Raw genomic sequence first — 17,249 nt, 5'->3', positions numbered from 1 at the left:
CCCAGAGCCCTGGGCTGTGCAGCCATGGCTCAGCTGCACATGCAGCCTCCTGCTCCTGGCCCTGCCCCACAGCTGAGCAGCCCTACAGCTACACGGGGCACTGGCAGCAGCACAGCTCATTGCAGGGGGCACATGCAGGGCAGAACTGTTCCCTGGGGATGTGCACAGGCTCTCTAGGCTGGCACAAGACCCTTCCTCCTGACAGAGAGCAGCCCAGCTCCCACCTTACCTCATGGCTGAGGCATGCTCAAAAGGGAAGAAGTGAGTTAGGTGAACTCCCACCTTTGCAATCAATCTATCTAATGCATGAGCCATCCAGGAGGCTTTTGAATTATTCCGAAGATCGATTTGGTTGTTATTTTTCATGAAACTAGCTTCACTAGAATTCCTCTGAACTGTATGGAGCTGGCAAGCCAGGAGACACAGCTTCTACTACTTTGCTTATGTGTTGCTCATTGCCCATCCACTACTTTGGGATCTCTTTCCTTCCTCCAAAGAGTTGCCAGACACAGTGGTCTCCAGAATTTGACAACTACACCTAGGAAGTAATTGCTTTCCAAAGCTAGTTTTCAATGCTTTTGTTTCTGTAACTCCCACTCAGTTCAGGGTGGGGTTTTGTTGGTTGCTTTTATTTCTCTTCACAACTAAGGAAGTGCTGGCACATGAACAGTGGCATCCCATGTTAGAAGTGCATGGAGCTTTTTACTCCCCTTCACATGTCCTCAGTGTTCAAAGAGCCCAAATGTGTAGGGAACAAATTGGTATTCCAACATTGCAATTTGCTCAGATTCCCTGCCCCTGGTATTTATTCCCTGCTTGCTTTCCTGCCAAATACCAACACAAAGATCACCTGCAACAAAACATTTCTGATCATGGCAGTAAAAACCATTAAGAATTTCCTAAATGGAAACAGCAGAGTGTAGAGCATAAAAACAAGACTCTGCTTAAATCTGTGTTTCTTTATCCCAGTACAATGATGACGTCATTTACAAAAGAGCATCTGACAACCTTTGATGAGATAGGTAATTTCTAGGCCAGAATTAATCCAGCAAATGTCACCTGATCAATTCTGAGCAGTAATTCTCCCCAACTGCATTCAGCATCCCAGCTGCATATCAGCAATTAAGGAGTCTTTCCAAAGGGGCTGTAGCCAGGATTTGGCAGAACAAACCCTGAGCAAAGGGACCAGATCCTCTGATCCCTTTTCCTGCAGCAGCAAAATTATGTCTTCAAGTCTCATCTCTCCTATCAGTAAATGCCCAGAGATGAAAAAGAAACAGCAAGTGACTTTCATTGAGGCTTTCAGCTTGAAAGCATAGGCTGACACAGATGCACCAGAGACTGCATTTTGTCTGGCACAATTCTTCTTGTCAGGGATCAGGCAAGGCAGGCAGGGAGGGCCAAGGCAGAAGGCATCTCCTCCTGCAGCCTCAGCCTGCAGCACTGACCCAGGCAGAGAGAGTCGGGGAAGAGATTTGTCATGGTGAACCTGCCATAGGTGGCTTTGGGCTTGTGCCATCAGAGGATGACAAACTCAGACCCTGCATAGGCTGCATCCATTTGGAAACCTCCTTTTCCGTAACTGGAAATTTCACAAGGACTTTCCCTCAGAGGAGGTTTTCCTATTTCTCCCAGTGCAGAACCAGGCAATGTCCATGAATCTCCTTCAGATCTCAAAGGGTTCAGTTCAGAAACTGCTGCAAGGAAAGGTTTTTCTCCTTTAAGGTTGAGACAAATGACTGGGCACATTTCCCATTTCATGCTCAATACCTACATTTTCTCTACTAACTGACACTGGAAAGGCTGCAGGGAGATAAAGGGGAAGTGCTAAATGGAGAGGAATGCTTCCTTTTCCTGTACTGCATTTCCAGGGCCCCAAGGTACCACTCCAGTTCCAGCCACACAACAGTTCACACTGGAGGAATTTTCACTGCACCACCACAGCACACTCCCAGTGACTGCGCTCTCCAGGCATCCCCTGGGCCCATGATGGAATTGAAAATAATTTAAAGACATTTTGAAAAGAATTATTTTTAAACCAAGCTTTCAAAATATCACTTCTGTGTCAAAATTCTTCAGGTCATATGAGGACAGATACGCTCTGTACCTACCTCCTTCTTCAGAGTCGTCATCTTCACTTCTGCTGCTAGATGTAGACCTTGAGAAAATGGAAGACAAAATAACATATGAGGAGATAGAAAGAGAAGGTAGGGAATGTGTGTAGCATGAAAGGAGGCAACCCTTCTTAGCTTGGTCACTCTGATGAAGGAGGAAATGCAACACGGAAAGCCAACAAGATGCAAAGCTGATTCACTGCTGTTGGGAAGGTAGAATCAGAAAGGAATTATAAATATGACTTCTTAGCCAGAAAGTCTGAGGTACAAATACAAATGAAAGCACGGTTTGAAAAATTCAAAGAAAACGGTCTGGTATGCCAGAACACATTCTTTCCCTCAATAAAACTAAGCTGAGACCCCTCTCCCTAGCCGTATAAGGAAAAGTCTGAAGTACCCCTGAGATACCTAAAAATATGCAAAAGCAGCGATTTCTATAGGGTGCACACAAATGTTACTGTATTACTATAAAGATTGGCTGGGAAAGGAATAGAATATTCAAATGTATAGGTTATATAAGTAATTGTAAAGGAGACCTCGCTCTCTGGCTACTCTTTTTCTGGCTCTCTCACCTCCGTTCTGTTACTGTCTTTCTAAGCTATCTTAAGTCTTAAAATCATGTATTCATCTTCTACCCCCTCTTGTATTATTCCCTCTGAGCGTGCTTTGAGCTTCATCGGTTGGCTCTCAGCAGAGCTCTCTCTCCCACGTCCTGAAATAAACTACTAACATCTAAATCGACTATAGAGGTCTCTGCCCTGTCCCAGACCGTCTGCGCCCCAAAGTCGAAGTATCTCTTACACATTGTCCTTAAGCTCTCAGTTGCTGGAGTCAGACAGAGCTGGCCAAGCTCCGGCTGAAACACAGCAGTCATTCTTCAACTTGCATCATAAGCCCCCAATTCTGCTGTCTCTCCTTTTGGAACCAAGTGGCTCCTACAGCCTCTCTGAAGCAGCAAGAGCTGCTGAGCTGAGACACGAGTCTCTATGGAGGGCAGCTCCTTTTGTACTGCTGCCGAAGCTTGACTTTGCCTGCTTGTGCCTTACACTGGTGACAGTCTCGTGCTCCATGTGGTCAGAGCACTGCTGTCTCCTGAGAATGATATTACACCTCCTTACTCTTTCAAGAAAAAATAGGCTTTTTCACACACAGTGGCTATGGAAGGATATTCAGATTGCACTTTAAAAGCCCTACAGAAGATTTTCAATGTGAGTGATACTTCTGTAACTCCTTCTATATTGTTATCACTCAGACAAGCATGACAGCTACATTTTCTCACACTTCTCCAAACCAATATCTTTCCATCAGCTACAGTCCTATACCTCTTCTCTAGCACCTTGCTCTTTTTGATCTTAAGCCCAGATTGAAATATTAAACATCAATTGCGTTACGCAGTTGCACACCAAAACTTCTCTGGGATCTCATTTCACAGTGAGGGTCCAGGCACAGAGAATTTGCACCTTAGGTTTACTTTGGGATCCCTTTTCTTTCAAATAGTTGGCAACACACAATGATCTCCAGAATTTGACAGTTACATCTAGGAAGTAATTGATTCCCAAAGCTAGTTTTCATTGCCCTTTTTTCTGTAATTCCCACTCAGTTTGGGGCTGGGGATTGTCGGTATATTTTTCTTGTCAAAATATATGTGCCGGCAAATAAACTACAGCATCTGACTTTAAAAGTAAAAGAATCAGAACTGGAATTTGCAGACACCTTAACATTTGCCAATATATGTCCAGTCATATTCTTGTGGCTGCAGAAGTTGACAGTCAAGGATCAGAGTATTCAAAGATCTGCAGCATCCGGACCCATGCAATACAGTTCCCAAATGACACCACAAACATTACAGAGGGAATCAATAGCCAGGTCCAGAAGAGGAAATGTCTAGAGGAGCTTTTCAGTCCTGCCTCCCCTTCCCCACCAACACCTCTACTCTTGGGCCATATGGTGGTGGGTTTGACATTGGGCTGGATCACCACAGATAGGGCCAAATGCTGAATACACAGAGGTTTGCCTAAAGACATGGGAGAGATGACTGTGCAAAATAACCTCACAAGATGGGAAGAGTGAGGTGAACAGCACACTGGAGCAGCAGACACCTTGGCTTACCTCATCTCCTGGGACTCTTGGACATCCAGCTGCAGAGAGCTTTGCAGAGACCCTGCAGCACTGCCAACATCGGGACTTACTGCCCTGCGTATCGGGGGGATCAAAGGCAGTCCCAAGGATTCCTTCTTCATATCCCCTTCAGTGGGATACAGCAAGGAAACCTGCAAAGAGTCAAGTACAATGCTCACATCAAGCATCCAGTCTTGTCCCCGTTCATGCCTCAAGACATTTAGCCATGGTTTTCACTGGAACCTGGCAGGAGAACAGAAGTAAGACAGATGGAGCAGCAGGGGCCAGGATGGGGAATGCAAAGGGAAGTGCTGAGGGAGAACCCAGAAACCCTTCAAAGTCCTCTCCTGCTATTGTTACACACTGAAAATGTGAAGTCTGCACCACACACCCATTGCAAAGACATCCTGAAGCGCAGTGTCCAGCTGAGCTCTTCCTTGGCTCAGCTGCTTCCCTGAGCGCACTTGACAGGGAAATCTCTCCAAGCTCTGCTGGCAGCACATCGACTGAAAATCTCCCACACAGGACATAGATTGGTCTCCTTACCTTACAGCTTTCTCCCTTTGACTTCAGCTCCTCTCTTTCTCTAGTGTCACCATCAGAGCCACTGCCATTTTTCCCACTCTCCGTCTCAATGCTGCACATTTCTCTTCTGTTGGAAGACTGAGAGTTTTTCCGGATGGGAGGCAACGGCTCGGAGGGAAGGAGCATAGAAGGAGATAGCCGGAAAGATTTGGAAAAAATGAACCTAGTCAGGCCTGCAAAGAAGAAACAAAAAATGTAACTGAGGTGGCAAGGCAAACCTAAAGCATCAGAAGCTCCAAATTTCGTGGGAGAGACTTCCTGAAAACTTCTAAATAGCTGCACAAGTTGACATTTCCAGGCATGAAGACACTTGAAGCACTCCAGAGGAAAAGCCCTGTCCCACTTGCACAGAGCTACCACAGGAACAGCCTGGCCTCTGGGCTGGCCTGGGACAGCAGGGAGCCCAGAGCCCTGGGCTGTGCAGCCATGGCTCAGCTGCACATGCAGCCTCCTGCTCCTGGCCCTGCCCCACAGCTGAGCAGCCCTACAGCTACACGGGGCACTGGCAGCAGCACAGCTCATTGCAGGGGGCACATGCAGGGCAGAACTGTTCCCTGGGGATGAGCACAGGCTCTCTAGGCTGGCACAAGACCCTTCCTCCTGACAGAGAGCAGCCCAGCTCCCACCTTACCTCATGGCTGAGGCATGCTCAAAAGGGAAGAAGTGAGTTAGGTGAACTCCCACCTTTGCAATCAATCTATCTAATGCATGAGCCATCCAGGAGGCTTTTGAATTATTCCGAAGATCGATTTGGTTGTTATTTTTCATGAAACTAGCTTCACTAGAATTCCTCTGAACTGTATGGAGCTGGCAAGCCAGGAGACACAGCTTCTACTACTTTGCTTATGTGTTGCTCATTGCCCATCCACTACTTTGGGATCTCTTTCCTTCCTCCAAAGAGTTGCCAGACACAGTGGTCTCCAGAATTTGACAACTACACCTAGGAAGTAATTGCTTTCCAAAGCTAGTTTTCAATGCTTTTGTTTCTGTAACTCCCACTCAGTTCAGGGTGGGGTTTTGTTGGTTGCTTTTATTTCTCTTCACAACTAAGGAAGTGCTGGCACATGAACAGTGGCATCCCATGTTAGAAGAGAATGGAGCTTTTTACTCCCCTTCACATGTCCTCAGTGTTCAAAGAGCCCAAATGTGTAGGGAACAAATTGGTATTCCAACATTGCAATTTGCTCAGATTCCCTGCCCCTGGTATTTATTCCCTGCTTGCTTTCCTGCCAAATACCAACACAAAGATCACCTGCAACAAAACATTTCTGATCATGGCAGTAAAAACCATTAAGAATTTCCTAAATGGAAACAGCAGAGTGTAGAGCATAAAAACAAGACTCTGCTTAAATCTGTGTTTCTTTATCCCAGTACAATGATGACGTCATTTACAAAAGAGCATCTGACAACCTTTGATGAGATAGGTAATTTCTAGGCCAGAATTAATCCAGCAAATGTCACCTGATCAATTCTGAGCAGTAATTCTGCCCAACTGCATTCAGCATCCCAGCTGCATATCAGCAATTAAGGAGTCTTTCCAAAGGGGCTGTAGCCAGGATTTGGCAGAACAAACCCTGAGCAAAGGGACCAGATCCTCTGATCCCTTTTCCTTGCAGCAGCAAAATTACGTCTTCAAGTCTCATCTCTCCTATCAGTAAATGCCCAGAGATGAAAAAGGAACAGCAACTGACTTTCATTGAGGCTTTCAACTGGAAAGCATTGGCTGACACAGATGTACCATAGACTGCATTTTGTCTGGCACAATTCTTCTTGTCAGGGATCAGGCAAGGCAGGCAGGGAGGGCCAAGGCAGAAGGCATCTCCTCCTGCAGCCTCAGCCTGCAGCACTGACCCAGGCAGAGAGAGTCGGGGAAGAGATTTGTCATGGTGAACCTGCCATAGGTGGCTTTGGGCTTGTGCTGTCAGAGGATGACAAACTCAGACCCTGCATAGGCTGCATCCATTCGGAAACGTTCTTTTCCTTAATTGGAAATTTCACAAGGACTTTCCCTCAGAGGAGGTTTTCCTATTTCTCCCAGTGCAGAACCAGGCAATGTCCATGAATCTCCTTCAGATCTCAAAGGGTTCAGCTCAGAAACTGCTGCAAGGAAAGGTTTTTCTCCTTTAAGGTTGAGACAAATGACTGGGCACATTTCCCATTTCATGCTCAATATCTGCTCATTCTCTATTAACTGTGACACTGGAAATGCTGCAGGGAGATAAAGGGCAAGTGCTGGATGGAGAGGAATGCTTCCTTTTCCTACGCTGCATTTCCAGGGCCCCAAGGTACCACTCCAGCTCCAGCCACACAACACTTCACACTGGAGGAATTTCACTGCACCGCCACAGCACACTCCCAGTGACTGGGCTCTTGAAGAGCCCATGAAGGAATTGAAAATAATTTAAAGACATTTTGAAAAGAATTATTTTTAAACCAAGCTTTCAAAATGTCACCTCTGAATGAAAATTCCAATGGTCATTTGAGGACGGACATGCCCTCTACCTACCTGTATGTTGATATTTCATGTCCTTGCTTCTGCTGCTGGATCCTGGCCTTGAGAAAATAGAGGAAAAAAAAAAAACATATGAGGAGGTGGAAAGAGAATGAAGGGAATGCATGTAGCATAAAAGGAGGCAACACTTCTTAGATTGGTCACTCTGATGAAGGTGGAAATGCAACACAGAAACTAAACAAGATGCAAAGCTGATTCATTGTCCTTAAGCTCTCAGTTGCTGGAGTCAGACAGAGCTGGCCAAGCTCCGGCTGAAACACAGCAGTCGTTCTTCAACTTGCATCATAACCCCCCAATTCTGCTGTCTCTCCTTTTGGAACCAAGTGGCTCCTACAGCCTCTCTGAAGCAGCAAGAGCTGCTGAGCTGAGACACGAGTCTCTATGGAGGGCAGTTCCTTTTGTACTGCTGCCGAAGCTTGACTTTGCCTGCTTGTGCCTTACACTGGTGACAGTCTCGTGCTCCATGTGGTCAGAGCACTGCTGTCTCCTGAGAATGATATAACACCTCCTTACTCTTTCAAGAAAAAATACGCTTTTTCACACACAGCGGCTATGCAAAGGATATTCAGATTGCACTTTAAAAGCCCTACAGAAGATTTTCAATGTGAGTGATACTTCTGTGACCCCTTTATTGTTATCATTCAGATAAGCTTGACAGCTACATTTTCTCACACTTCTCCAAGCCAATATCTTTCCATCAGTTATAGTCCTATTACTCTTCTCTAGCAACTTTCCTTCTCTGATCTTAAGCCCTCACCGAAATATTAAATGTTGATCGGATTATACATCTATACCCCAAAACTTCCCTGGGATCTCATTTCACAGTGAGGGTTTAGGCACACAAAAGTTATATCTGACATTTACAGAAGCAACACTCAAATTTGCAGACACCTCTAAAGTAGCCAATATTTGCCCAAACATGTTAATGTGGCTGCAGAAGTTGACAGTGAAGGATCAGAGTATTCAAAGATCTGCAGCATCCAAACCCATGCAATACAGTTCCTAAATGACACTGCAAACTCTACAGAAGAAATCAAAAGCCAGGTCCAGAAAGAGGACCTGTCTTGAGGAGCTTTTCAGTCCTGCCTCCTCTTCCCCACCAGCACCTCTGCTCTTGGGCCATATGGTGGTGGGTTTGACATTGGGCTGGATCATCACAAATAAGGCCAAATGCTGAATACACAGAGGTTTGCCTAAATACATGGGAGAGCTGACTGTGCAAAATAACCTCACAAGATGGGAAGAGTGAGGAGAACAGCACACTGGAGCAGCAGACACCTTGGCTTACCTCATCTCCTGGGACTCTTGGACATCCAGCTGCAGAGAGCTTTTCAGAGATCCTGCGGCACTGCTAACAGCAGAACGTGCTGCCTTCCGTAATTGGGGGATCAGAGATGGTCCCAGTGACCCTTTCTTCTTCTCCCCTTCAGTGGGATACAGCAGCAAGGAAGCCTGCAAAGAGTAGAAACGAGTGCTCACTTTACTCATCCAGTCTTGCCCCCACGCATGCCCCAAGACATTTAGCTATGGACTTCACTGGGACCTGGCAGGAAAAGACAAGTCAGACTGATGGAGCAGCTTGGCCCAGGATGGAGAATGGTGCCCTAGGACAGACAGGTGGTGAGGGAGAGATCGTGTCACACGTTTACCACCTCTCCCCTCATGCTCACTTCTGTACGAGTGTGACTGCATTCCCAGCTGGCATCCACATGTTTGACATCAAGATGTTCTCAGGTGACGATGCCTCCACTGGACTTCTGGATGTATGGGAAGGTGTTTATATCCCTATAAACTCCCTGTCCCTAAAGCACCTAACAACCACTGCTGATCTCCAGCCACGACCCCACAAAGCCATTCTGCAGGATGGCAAAACCTGCTTTTCTCAAGCCCCTCATTCCTTCTGCTGCTGCCCTTCCCTCCTACAGCTCCCCAGCAGCCTTTGAGGCCAGATGCTGCTGAGCTCTCAAGATGCTCAGAGCTCAGCAGCTCCCACACATCCAGCATCTCAGGCTCACTGGCATTTAGGAAGTTCAGCAGAGCTCCCTGATCTGCGGCTCTTTGGAAGGTCTCTGCCTGCCCAAGTTGCCCCAGGGCTCCCATGCCATGATCAGGGAGGTGGGTGGAGGCAGCGGGGACAGATGCACACTCTTCCTTAGTATCCCATCATTTCTGGCACAGCTAAAAAGCCAAATCAGGACCTGTTCAGAATTCAGTGAAAGCATCAGTTCCTGTCAGGGATACACGGGGCCCTTTCTCAGCAAGGCTGAGACCAAGTACCCAAGCCTTTGACTGGACATTCAGTCTGCCAAAGCTGTTGTCCATCTGCCTCCTCCTGCACCCCATGGCAAACCCAAAACAACTGCAGCTCCTGGCCCTGCTGCAAAGCTAATGGTGTGGCTGGGCTCTGGGCTGTTCTCCCCATGGCCACCTCCCACCCCTTCCCTATGGACAAAGCCACGCCAGAGCACACAGCTGCCCAGAAGCTGATGAAGTCTAGAAACAACATCAGAGACAACTGTGCAGAAGGCCATGGCTGTACAACTCAAAAGCTGAGACAACCTGGAACTGACTGTGCAGGACTGCCTGTTCCAGCAAACATCCAAACCAGACACAGCTGAGAGAAATCATCACCCAGACATAGAGATGCTTCACAGATACCCCTAGGTTACTAAAGGAATTGCTTTAGAAGGATTGCTTGACCAGAGTGGACAACTTTACATGCTCTGACTGCTTCTGGGTGTTCTCTCAGCCACAAGACAAAGGAGGAACCACGGCATAGCCCAGAAACCATTCAAAGGCCTCTCCTGCTCTTGAGAGACGCTGAGGACATGAAGTCTGCACCACACACCCATTGCAAAGACATGCTGACCTGCAGTGTCCTGTCGCCCTGAAAACTCAGCTTCTGAGCTTGCTGACATGGTTTTCTAAAGACTTTCCCAGGACAGTAACTGTAAACATAGATATGTGTACATTCTTTCTGTTACACGTCTTGTGATGGACATCTCTCATGGCCAGTGCAGTGAGAAAGTGTTATCCTGACCACCCAATCCCTGGCTGTGGTCAGGAGCCTATAAATCCTGGAGGGAAAAATAAACCTCTCCCTTCTCTTCACCACACCTCGACCTGTGTCCGTGTGATCTGTTCATCTTCAGCGGCAACATCTGGTGAACCCCTACGTGTCTTGCACGTGTGTTACAGGGTACTGTCTAGCCTGTGGCTATGGATGGTTTTGGGCTTCCTCTTACGGAGGGCCTGGTTTTGGAGATATGGCGTGCAGTGCATGATCAGAGAAGAATTGATGTTTCGTATGCTGACTTTCAGCAATTGTGTGAGTACGGGAAAACTGAGGGGTTTTTCCCTGTGGTTGAAGCGATTTTTTCTCAGTCGGCTTGGGACGCTGTAGGCGATTCCCTGATCGAGGCTCTGCTGGTCGGTTATGAGCCCCGGCTGCTCCGGCTGCTCGGGATCTGGCGAAGGTGCGGCTTTCTGAGGCCGGGTCCCGAGGTCGCCTCCCCCGGGATCGCCGGGGCCCCTGGCGGGTTGAACGGGGCCGCCGCGGGACCGGTGGGCGTGACCCCGCCTCGGCCCGTGCCCCGGCGCTGTAAGCCTGAGCCTTGCCAAAGGGCCATCGGGGACGCCGCGGACCCGGGGGGTGTAACGCCGCCTCGGCCCGTGCCCCAGCGGTGTAGGCCCGGGGCGGGGTTGGATCCCTGCCCGGGGGCTGCCGGGGACGCCGCGGATCCGGGGGGTGTAAGCCCTCCTCAGCCCGTGCCCCGGCGGTGTGGGCCTGAGGCGGGGTTGGATCCCTGCCGGCAGGCTGTCCGGGGAGCCGCGGACCCCGGGGGTGTAACCCCTCCTCGACCCGCGCCCCGGCGGTGGAAGCCCGGGGCGGGGTCGCCGCCTCCGTGTGCCCTCCCGGCACAGACCGATGAGGGGGTGCCTGAACGGGGGGCGGCGCCAGCCCTGGGGGATGCCTCGGGGTCCGTCCCATGTCCGTGCTGCGGCGGGGCCGTGCCCTGCCCCGCGGTGGGGGACGGGCCGGGCCCGGGCCCCATGCCGGAGTCGTGGGGCGGGGGCACGGGTGCTGCGGGTGCTGCGGACGCGGGGCTGGGTTCTGCCGGCCCCGTGCTGCCGGATTCCCGTCCTGCGAGCCCGGGTTGTCCCCTGGCAGCGGAGCGGGACGGTGCCGCGGCTCTGCCGGCTGTGCCTTTACCGGCGCCCCGGTTCCCCCCCGCGCCGGGAGCGGGCTGTGCTGAACTGCCTCCAAATCCCCCTGCCTCAGGTTCCCAGGCATCACCCGAGCCTGCGGCTGGAGCCAGGCCTCCCCCGCCGCCTCCTGTGGCTGTGGCAGACCAAGGTCCTGAGCTGTTTACCACTGGCTCCGGTGGTGCTGCCGCGGGGGAGAAGCCGGTGGCCTTGACGGGCCAGGGGCCCCAGGCTGCTGGAGCTTCTTCAGCTGGCCTGTGGACCTTGTCCTCTTGTAAAATGACTGTGCAGCTGAGCATATCAGGCATTCCATGTGCTTCCGAATGCTTTGGTCCAGTGGGTGAGGCCGTGAGTGCTCTTCTTGTGGCATGGTTGAACACCACTGCTCAAGGCACCATTGTTCACCTAGGGGACGTTGATTCAAATTTCCTGGGGTGCATTTCTGCCATGGGTTCCACACTCCTGCCTCCTGTTCCTATCCCTGCGGGACCTGGATTTGCTCACCTTGTGCCTTTTGAGTCTTGTGTTCGCAGAGCTGAGAACCAGCTGTGGGGAGATGGTGGCTTCGGGTTCCCTGGACCTCCCTGGGTCACTGGACTGCTGTTCTGACAGCCAGGGATCATCCTGAACGGGTCTGCATCCTGTCCATCCTTGGTGAGATGCTGTCAGAGATTAGCTTCTGTGGGTTTTGACACTGGCATGGACATCACGATTGTCTGGTTTGCTGATGGACCCTTGGACCCGATGCTGAGACATTCAACACAAGGAAGAACTAGAGACTGACTCTTTGTTCAGCAGATTCTGTTGTTCCTCTCTCATGATAGACTAGTCACCCTCCGTGACTGATGCAAGAACAGTTGGATCACAGTGATCTGGAGTTTCAACCAGTCCCTGGGACATTCCTGTTTTCTGTATCAAGAAGTCTGGGAAATGGAGGCTGCTACAACACCTCCAGAAAGTTACTGCTATGATGGAAAGCATATGGATGTTGCAGGCTAGCATACCTTCACCTGCCATGTTTCCTGTTGATTTGCTAGTCCTCATTGTGGATCTGAAGGATTGTTCTTTGCAATTCCTTTGCATCCCGATGACAGACCGAAATTTGTCTTTTGGTGCCAGCTATCATTAATGCTGAGCCCACACAGAGATATCAATGGAGATTTTGCTATAAGGCATGCAAAATTTGCCGGCATTTGCCGATAATATGGGGCTCTAGCCCTCTCTGGAGTTTGCAAGCAGTTTCCTGTTGCTCGTCTCTACAACCTCCCTGAAATTATTTGAGGGGTCAAAATAATTTTGGGACAAACAGTCCCGCATTTGGAGGTGCAATTATTTATTTTTTAATTCAGTGCAGACACTGCATGAATGATGTCCAAATATTAATGGACTTTTACATGGTTGTGTCCTTATATGGGACTGACCACGACACAACTGTCTCCCTTGTTTGGTCTATTAAAGGGGGACTCTGATTTAAAGTCACCTCTGACACTGACCCCAGAGGCACAGTAGGTGCTGAAGGAGGTTCTGTGAGCAGTTTCTGCTCCTCAAGTTTATTACATTAATCTTTGCTCCTCAAGTTTATTACATTAATCTTTCCATTGATGTCGCTGTTTGTTTTTAGGTTTTTTGTTTTTTTTTAGAGAGTAATGAGGCTGGATCAGCCCAATTGATGGAATTACAGGCTGCTGTCATAGCATTTCATACATTTTCCCAGGCACCTTTCAGTTTGGCCATGGATTCTGCCTCTGTGACCAAGCTGAGAGCCATCCACAAGCAGGTGTTGATGTTGGACATTTGTTTAATTTAATTTTTTTGAGTTTTGTTGTTTTTCTGTTTTTTTTAAAAAAAAAAAAAAAAAAGTTTTTTTTTTTTGTAATAACGAAAGGGTGAGATATCACCCTGAAATTACAGCCTTCTGATTGTATGGAGTATTGTATTTTTCTATTATTTATTATTTTGATTGTTTATAATGTTGCTAGTTTCTTTGTTCATTTTTCTTTTTCTTTTCTTTTTATTAAACCGAAAAGGGTGAGATGTCGCCCTGAAAACTCAGCTTCTGAGCTTGCTGACATGGTTTTCTAAAGACTTTCCCAGGACAGTAACTGTAAACATAGATATGTGTACATTCTTTCTGTTACACGTCTTGTGATGGACATCTCTCATGGCCAGTGCAGTGAGAAAGTGTTATCCTGACCACCCAATCCCTGGCTGTGGTCAGGAGCCTATAAATCCTGGAGGGAAAAATAAACCTCTCCCTTCTCTTCACCACACCTCGACCTGTGTCCGTGTGATCTGTTCATCTTCAGCGGCAACAGTGTCCAGCTGAGCTCTTCCTTGGCTCAGCAGCTTCCCTGGGATCACACCACAGGCAAAGCTCTCCGAGCTCTGTCTACAGCACAGAAACTGAAAATCTCCCACACATGACTTAGCTTGGTCTCCTTACCTTACGTCTTTTTCCCTCTGAACGTGACTCCTGTTCTTTTCTTGTGTCATTGTCGTTGCCGGTGCCACTTTTCCCAGTCCCCTGCTCTCCGCTGCAGCTCTTGATTTGCTTGGAAGAGCTCTTTGGGATGAGGGGCATTGGCTTGGATGGAAGGAGCATAGAGGGATTTGCCAAAGAAATCCTCTTGGCAAGAGGGTAGCCAGTCAGGCCTGCAAAGTGGAGACACAAAATATAACACAGGTTGCAATGAAAACCTAATGCATCTGGAGCTCCATATTTCATGGGACAGACTTCCTGAAAACTCCTGGAAAGCTGCACAGGAAAATGTGCTCCTGACTGCAGTCACTTGAGGCAGGCCAAGGGACACCCTGCCCCACTTGCACAGAGCTACCACAGGAACAGCCTGGCCTCTGGGCTGGCCTGGGACAGCAGGGAGCCCAGAGCCCTGGGCTGTGCAGCCATGGCTCAGCTGCACATGCAGCCTCCTGCTCCTGGCCCTGCCCCACAGCTGAGCAGCCCTACAGCTACACGGGGCACTGGCAGCAGCACAGCTCATTGCAGGGGGCACATGCAGGGCAGAACTGTTCCCTGGGGATGAGCACAGGCTCTCTAGGCTGGCACAAGACCCTTCCTCCTGACAGAGAGCAGCCCAGATCCCACCTCATTTTTTGTGTGAGGCTGAGGAATGCTCAAAAGTCTTTGAAGAAGTGAGTTAGGTGAACTTCCACCATTATCATCAACATATTTCTTTGATGAGATGCTAGAGAGATTTTTTTAACTATTGAGAAATTTTCTTCAATGTTTTATTTCTCATGTAACTAACCTGCATGTAATTCTGAGTATTATTGACTTATCAAGTCAGATGGGAAATGTGGAAGGGTACAAAAATGAGAGGTGAAAAAGATCCCTTCTTGAGGTTTGGCCTTCTGCGAGTACCCATTAAAGCCCTACACAACTGTGTCTGCAGTTTCTGCAAACCACAAAACTTCTCCGCATGAGCCCTTGCTGGTGTTGTTACAACACAGTAATAGCATCCTCAGGGTTAGACCCAATCAGCAAGCAGAGCAAGGACAGGAAATTGATCTGTAGTGAGACCCGACATTGATGGCAAAGAATGAAACAGGACTTGCATCTCATGGCCATGTCCAATTTGTGGTCAGCTGTGGCCACCATCCGTCCCTGTCCTGGCTGGCAGGATGAATAATTTGGCTACTGTCAAAAAGCAGAAAGCATAGTAAACTAATGATAGAATTTTGTGATGCCATTGGCGTCCTTGCGTGATCATCTGTAGCTGTCAGCCACCTACACTGACACAGAGCCAGCACTAACCACCATGGACCAGTTTTCCCTGAAATCTGGTGGGACTTTCTTCCATTTCACTCAGACCTTTCAGCTCCTTTCTGTCCTCACCTTTTCCTTCCATGCTCTTTCCTTTTCCAGTGAAGTTCATGTTGGAACCCGTGCTTCTGCCTCGCAGAAGTATCTGGGTTTGAATTTGAGAACGGTCTCCGAGTAGACAGCAAATGGAGCTTGGTATCCAGCTGTAGAGCAAGGTCTCGTGACTCCAATCGCCAGCAGTCGGCACAGAGAGGCAGAGCCAGACGCGTCTCCTGCCGCTGTGTCCGTGTCAACCACAACCGTCACAACCCCAGCTCGTGGCTGCCCCTTTGTGATGCGCTCGCCCACGGTTCTGTTTCCATGGCTACAAAACCCCCACCCCAACCCCATCCCTTTCCCTTCCCTTCCCTGGGCCCAGCCAGGCCAGGCTGGAGGGCTTCACACTGTCTAGGAAGTAAATGCTTTCCTAAGCTACTTTCCAAGGCCTTTATTTCTGTAATTCCCACGCAGTTCTGGGTTGCAGCTTGCTGGTGTGGGATTTTGTTTATTTCTCTTCACGTCAAACAAAGTGCTGGGACACAAACAGTGGCACCAGGAGTTGCAAGTAAAAGAAACTTTGCACTCCCCAGCAGATGAGCCCAGAATTCAAGTGGCCAATATCTGGAGGGAGGAATATCACCACCCAAATGTTCCACTTTTGCTCTGCTTCACTATTCCAGGGGTTTATTCTCTGCTTTCCATATTGCAGAGACACCCAAACCCAACAAAAATATGATCTGCCTCAAAACTTTTCTGATCTTGGCAGTTCCTGACAATTCAAAATCTCCTTAATGGAAATATCATGGGGCAGGTCATTCTGAAATACTCTCTCACAGAGCAGTTAAAACTAATCATGCTTGATTTGGCAGAATTAAGCCAGAGCCAAGGGTCCAGTGGGTCTCATCCCTTTTTCTCCATCAGCAGAATTATTTCTTCAAGTCTCATGTCTCCAATATGTTCAAAGAAGCTTTGCAGTCTGCATTAGATGCCCCCAGTATTCAGTTGGCCAATATGATCATTGCATCTGTAGGGTATAAATTGGCCATGCAAAGTTCTCCTTCATTGTGGCTGCGCTTTATTCCTGCTTTCTTTCCTGCAGACACACCCAAACCAAACATTACAAAACCGGCCTCAAAACAATTCGCACTTTGACTGTCCCTGAAAATTCAAAGCTATACTAAGAGCATTTTTTTATTTTTTCCTTTATTCTTGGATCTGTTCAAACATGCTGTAGACTGAAAAAAACCCAGCCAAACCCCGGGAGCTCACGCCCTTGGCCCACCGGGGCCTGGGCCTTGACATTTTCCAGTGCTGGAGAGACTGAGAAGAACCTGAGCAAGCTGAGCTACACCACATGAAAAGGACTTGTTTTCCTGGATTTGCCATCTCATCAAACAGCGAGAGGTTTTTTTGTTTAGTATTATTCCATTTCTGTTAAATAAACAGTTTTTTCCACTTCTCTCCAAGGAAATGTCTTTTCCTGAACCAGTTGGGGGGAGGGGCTGTTTGAATTTACTTTTCTAGGGGAACCCCTTTTGGAGGTTCTCTCCCAATTTTGCCCTAAAACAGGACAAATACAGTTCTTGGCCTGTCCCCAGGGACAGGCTCCAAGGCTGGGCTCTCACCTGCATGGGATGAAGAAGAGCTGCTGCACATGCCAGCAGCACCAGGGGCTCGCCATCAGCGCTTTGAATGCGGCTTTTGTACACACTCTGCCTCCCTCAGCCGAGCAGCATTCCTGGGCATCTGCACTGCCTCTGTGGGCCAACATCCTCCAGGCACAGCTGCAGGAACGAGATTGCAACAAGTCCTGGCTGAAGGAGTCTCCTGTCTGCTGCAGCCCTTCACCTGCGGCAGAATCACCTTGCGCTGCCATGGGGGGAGTAAAGGGGTG

The 17,249-nt window shown here is 48.8% G+C and overlaps 1 pseudogene; it reads left to right on the top strand.

Moving 5' to 3' along the window:
* The window catches only part of LOC131586381 (uncharacterized), a 655,697-nt pseudogene that overhangs the window by 232,535 nt on the left and 405,913 nt on the right, over nucleotides 1-17,249 (top strand).

The sequence above is a fragment of the Poecile atricapillus genome, chromosome 19 (genome assembly GCF_030490865.1).
Source record: "Poecile atricapillus isolate bPoeAtr1 chromosome 19, bPoeAtr1.hap1, whole genome shotgun sequence".
Taxonomy (NCBI): domain Eukaryota; kingdom Metazoa; phylum Chordata; class Aves; order Passeriformes; family Paridae; genus Poecile; species Poecile atricapillus.
The sequence above is the reverse complement of the archived record's forward strand: the minus strand, read 5'-3'. Positions and strand labels throughout refer to the sequence as shown.